Source organism: Camelina sativa, unplaced genomic scaffold (assembly GCF_000633955.1).
Source record: "Camelina sativa cultivar DH55 unplaced genomic scaffold, Cs unpScaffold00603, whole genome shotgun sequence".
NCBI lineage: Eukaryota > Viridiplantae > Streptophyta > Magnoliopsida > Brassicales > Brassicaceae > Camelina > Camelina sativa.
Window position 1 is genome coordinate 27,442 of NW_010921752.1, and position 5,924 is coordinate 33,365.

A 5,924-nucleotide genomic window follows, 5' to 3' on the forward strand; every position below is an offset into this window, starting at 1 on the left:
GTGACCAGATTTCGTAACTTATTAATGATTACAAACACATCAAATTAAACTTACTCATCAAGACACATCGATGAGATATAAGTCACATCCCTCTACTTAATTGTAAACAACTCTTCTACGTCATCATATATACGACTTTTGCGGGTATCAGTTGTCACATCGCAGTTGCCAACTGGTGTCATGTCACTACAAGAAAACAGGCAAATAGCGACTGCACTATTAGTCACTATTTAGTCGCTAAACGGTGTGTTACGACTAAATAGCGACTAAAACTAGTAGTCGTAAATCGAGAGTCGCTAAAATAAATAGTCGTAAAATTAGTCGCCAAATAGCGACTACATTACGACTATTTTGCGTAGTCGTAAATTTAGTCATAATATAGTCACTAAATTTAGCGACCACGTTACGACTATTTTACGACAACGCAAAATAGTCATAATGTAGTCACCAAATTTAGTGACTAATTAACGACTAATTACTGACTATAGTTGTATTCAAGTATTTATACATTATTGTATTTATACAGTATTTATACAATATTTATACAAATTACATATATTTTATTAATTGTTTTAAATATATTTAAATTATGAATAATGTTTTAAAACATTATTTTTTGAGTACTATATTTATTATTATAAACCATGATTACAAAAAAATTGTATTACAAAATAAAATTAAAAATCATAACTAAAAATAAGAATAGATGAAAAACTACATAATAAATGGTTTGTAGCACATTCTCAATTGCTTTGTATTCCATCATTGAAGCCTAGGTAGTTCCCATTAATGTTCCAAGAGCAACTCATTTCTTCAGAACAAACAAACAAAAAATGTATCATGGGGACTCATTTCCCATTATCAATATAACACAATTTCAAAATCGAGACTAGAAATGAGAAACAATCGGGACAAGCAATTCACTATAACTAACATGTCTTCTAGCTTAAAAACGTGAGTGTGAGTAAGAAGATCGACAATGGTGACTCAAGTTAAAGAGTGCATATAAAACAGGTGTCTAGAGATCGGTATTACCAAATAACTCTTGACAAATTCAACAAAAAGCCTCACAAAAATTACAACAGAGGCTTCTAAACAAATGACTCTTTGACAGATTTAATAAAAGTCTCACAACAATAAGTAGCAAAGTATATATATTGTACCTTAATAGCGAAAGATACAATAGGATAAGAAAATGTCTTAACCAATGAAAGTTTACCTTACGCTCTGAAATAAAGTTGTACATCATGAGCTCTGTCTAAGAGTGTGCTTGGCTGTGGCTTTCTCTGTAAGCCAAACATCATCTTCGACCTAAGAACAATAGGACACTGAATCAGATGGTTTACGCATGCAACAATGTGACTTCAAAGAATTGAAGAGTAATACAAGAGTAATAAAATAAACATAAGGGTTTTACCTATCTTCTTCCAGCCAACCGCTTTCAAGCTTCTCCAAATCCAGTCTATTGATCACAAACAACAAAATAATATAGTAAACAAAAATCACATGTTCAAACCATAAGCTTCAAAGACACAAACACAAACACCAACACACACACATACCAGATTTTATCATATAAAATCACCAAAACTGAGGTGACTCTGTGAAAGAAGTGATATGCTTTTAGAGAGCTTAGTTTGAGTACCTTCGGTGACTTTGGTGACACTGAGGAGAGCCGAGTTGAGCCTTAAGTTCTTTAAGCCACAAGACTCAACCAAAACAGCTGACACTTGATCTGAGAGAAACCCACCAAAGAAAGCAAAAAAAAAACAAAACAATTTTGCACATAAGTACTCAAGAATTCTGAAAAGATGAAATAACAAAGCAGTTCCAGGATTTTTGAAAGAAAAGAAACCCACCTCCATGGAGACCAAAACAGATGGAGCTAGACATTTGAAAGAAATGACAAGAGATATACCCGCGTGGCAACAAAGCTATTGATGCGCTACTCCTTCCCTCACTTCTCCTTCATCATTCTTCTACTTCTTATCCTCCCTCATCTGCAATCACACAGGGGATGAGAAACGCGAAAAGGCAACTAAGTGGATCACATCAGCATTGGCTACCGATATCAAGCAGATAAATCAAACTCGTTTTCAGCAGAATCAAAGTGAAAATCTATGCTCCTACAGCGGAACAAGAAAAAAAAAAAAAAAAAGGGATAACAAATGAAAGCAACTACTAAGCCTTCAAGAACGTCGGAGAGGATAGGTGTGAGAGCAAAAGAGAACTTGACCCATTGTTGCTTGATAGAAAAATTGATTCTTTAGTCGACCCAAGTTTTCGGCTGTGCGCCGGAGAAGCACACGACTTGAATCGAAGCAGATCTTTCCCGGTTTTGAGATCCCAACTTCTAATTTCGTCGATAAATCCACGGCTTAGCTTTTTCGTCTTCTATGCCGTCTTCCTCCGCTTCACCTCTCAGCTTCTGCTTCTTATATGTCGTCTTCAAACCAATTCGAAGATTAAGGTCATTACAAACGTAGACCAGAAACCCTAATCCCAAAATCAGATTTAAAGGGGGAAATAGAGATAGAACAAACTAACCTTCTCCCACGGAAACCAGTTTCCCTTCTAGATCTGGAGATACGGTCGGAGGTTTGGCCGGACAGAGTCATCGCGATTCGAAGAAATGAGAGTGAGAGTTTCTCCGAAAGAGTTTCGAGAGTGATGATGATTTTTTTTTTCTAAGTGTAGTGTGAGGAATAGAGGCACAGGTTGGTGAAGGTTTCTTTGTTTGTTGATTTTTATTTCTTTTTTTTGTTGGCCAATTTTCAATTCATATCAAAATCCAAAGTGGTACAAAAGCCTCTCAAAGCCCAGACTAAATGATATAGTTTTATGTTTTTTTTTTATCAACAATTAGTTTCAGATTTTACAATGACTAATTTAATAAATTTTATAAGTAAATAGTTTTTGGAAGTATTAAATTATATATATACACTAAATAGTTTTAGATTAGATTTAATTTTATACACATAATGGTTATATTTTGGTTAAATGGTTTATAATTTAATTTCTATATACTATACATTATAAAAGTTTAAAATTTAAGATATAGGGTTTAAAGTACAGGGTTTGGTGTATAGGTTTATGATTTGGGGTTAAGTTTTGAATTTATGAATTATGAATTAATTTCTAAGATTTAGAGTTTATGATTTAGGTCTTGGGGTTTGGTTAATGGTTTGGGATTAAATTTTGAAAATTATGATTTTCTTAAATAGCGACTGATATGCGACTTCTTAGCGACCGTTTACTATAAGTCGCATATTAGTCGCTAAATTGGTGACTATTTAGCAACTACATATTTTGGTGTGCAATATAGTCATAAAATAGTCGCTAAATTACGACTAAACTAGCGACTAACATATGCAGTCGTTAAAAAATGACTAATATATGACCAAATATTTGTAGTCGTAAAATAGTCGCTAAATAGTCACTACTTAGTCGCCAAAAATGACGACTACATATATAGTCGCCAATTGTAGTCGTAAAATCCATGTTTTCTTGTAGTGTGTCTGCCACTACGTTAAGCTGAGCGGGTATTGAATAATTGAGAGTGACAAAGTAGATTATAAAAGATTTCAAATCCGTAATATGGTTATGACACATATATACTAATAGGAAATGGGGGACTTATGAATGAGAAATTTTTGTTGAACTCGCCGAGTGGATCTACTATGGTTATGCACCATCTCACTCGCCGAGTGGATCTAATATCTCCACTTTCTGCAGTACCATGTTAATAACCAGTCCAACCCACTGCGCATTTATCCACTCCATCGGGACGTCTAGTATATCCACTTTCTTAACGAACTTTGTTTTCATTCCTCCACCAGATCTTCCCCAAGTAAAATTACCTAGGTGAAAGTATTTATCGAAGCTGAAAGTAAATCGACTAACTTCTTAAAGTTTTACTGTTCTTGCCACGTTGCACCAACCTAATGGCTGCGTATACGTCGTTTAATATGTAAACCTAGCAACGGTTTATGATGTAAACAGGCCTAAAATATTAACGGCCCATTATGATTCCCAAAACAACACTCCATCTCTATGTTAGTGGATGCCGAAAAATATAATAATTAGTGGTTTGATGTCACCTCGCCATCTTGTCATGCAGTTATATCAAGTATCATTTATATCCAACCAAATAATTCCCCAACCATATCAACAAGTTCGTATTATTTAAGTTTGCATTCCTATGTGCACATAATACTTTCATTACAAAAAATGACCAACCCAGATCTTCCTGACGATCGGTTGGCGCGAATAGCTAAACTAATGACAGCCAAACACTGATGGTACCTGCAGTCACTCCTACGTGCCGGAAATAGAGGCAAAACAATAGTTTACCATCCCGACGTCTTGAAAGAGGCAAACATCTTCAACATGTTTAGTGACCCCGATGATATCATTGATGGTGGTCGACACAGGAAGTTTATTGAAAGGTGCCATGAGGCGGAAAATCCAACGGCCATATGTTATGAAGGCCTTCCTCTTGCAACAAAAGTTGGGGACATTGAAGGGGCCCTAAAGTTACTCTAGCATAACATACCAACATATGCCGACGATACTCTTGCGTCTGCCATGTTGTGCATCTTTAAAGAGTCCGGAGTCCAGGCGGGTCATTTGCTTCAGCTGTTTTCTATAAAACACTACCCACTTGACTCTAAAGAGGTTGGAGAGATGTGTGAAGAACTCATCACTGAGCTTATTTACTATGGAACATCACACAATACATCTTATGGTGTGTTTTTGACTACCCAGATGATGGGGAAATAACAACTCCTTCGTGCGCAATAAAATGCGCACTCTCAATGACGGAGGAAGACGTGGATACTATGGAGGCCCCTTACAAGCATCCTTGCACGAAATGCACACTCTGGTGGTGCGCTTGCCGAATTAGTCAAATGTTTTGGTAGTTACAACGAAACATGTTTGAGTTTACCGTAACTATGTTTATTTGCATTTCCTCGTTTCCGTGTACACCTTATCTCCTATCCTTTCTAATCTTCATATTAAACGAAGTATTTTGTCAGCAATGCACCTTTGCAGAGTAAGGCAAGATAATAAAGCTAACCACGAACTTTGTCAGATGTGAGAACTCGACAATTGATTTAATTTTCGTACACAAATATATTTAACGTCTCATGACAACACATGCAAAGCAAAGGAGTGAAGCAATATACTAGATTTTTTAATACACTTTATATTGCTGTCCGATTCCCCACAAGCTGAACATGGTAAAATGTTTAGTTTGATGCAAACTAATATTTCCAAATATTTTATTCTGTACGATACATATCTAACTTTGCCCTTACCTATTTGATGAGGACAAATGGCTAAAACCTACATCAACAACGACATGCCCGTGTAGCTTGTATGGAATTGTATCCTTTTATACTTAAAATTGAAACCACTATATTTAATATATAATATAGGGAAATTCCATGAGTTTGTATCTATTAGTAGTCGTATTTAATGCAATGACATGTTTCAAATTTAATGCAATGGCCAACTGATTTGACATCCATGTATGTCAATTTAAATCAATATGACTTGCAGGGTTGTAGATGTCAAATATCAGTTATGTAATTTTACTTATATACGTAAACGAGTACCAAAGAACCAACAGAGCTTGTTAAGTAGTTTTAGCATGGCTAAACAGACTTAAATCATTACATTTTTTAAAAAATCTACTCCTCTACAATCATTACATTTTACTACCAATACCATCGAATTAATTACCTCTTATAGTACAAAAATTTACCACTGTTCTCTCTACATATATATGTTACGTAAGAAGATGTCTTCGTCCCTACACATAGCAAATACCATCCACAGCCCATATCGACTCAAAAAAGATAAACCATGAACATCCCTCCAAACGAGATTTTCCTGGCCATCAAGCTGCCAAACCCTAC

The 5,924-nt window shown here is 35.4% G+C and overlaps 1 long non-coding RNA gene across 4 annotated transcripts; it reads right to left on the minus strand.

Annotated features, from left to right (window-relative positions):
• Positions 1-648: 648 nt before the first annotated feature.
• Positions 649-2,875, minus strand: LOC104773641. 4 transcript variants are annotated; one of them, XR_765152.2, is made up of 7 exons: positions 2,548-2,868; positions 2,237-2,446; positions 1,860-2,000; positions 1,646-1,735; positions 1,418-1,462; positions 1,220-1,311; positions 649-811 (listed from the first exon to the last, which is right to left on the minus strand). It is a non-coding gene; the product is annotated as an uncharacterized LOC104773641 (long non-coding RNA). The 4 variants fall into 4 exon arrangements; XR_765153.2 differs by having other exon boundaries at positions 1,563-1,735; positions 1,860-2,446; positions 2,548-2,875; XR_765150.2 differs by having other exon boundaries at positions 1,860-2,446; positions 2,548-2,870.
• Positions 2,876-5,924: the final 3,049 nt, after the last annotated feature.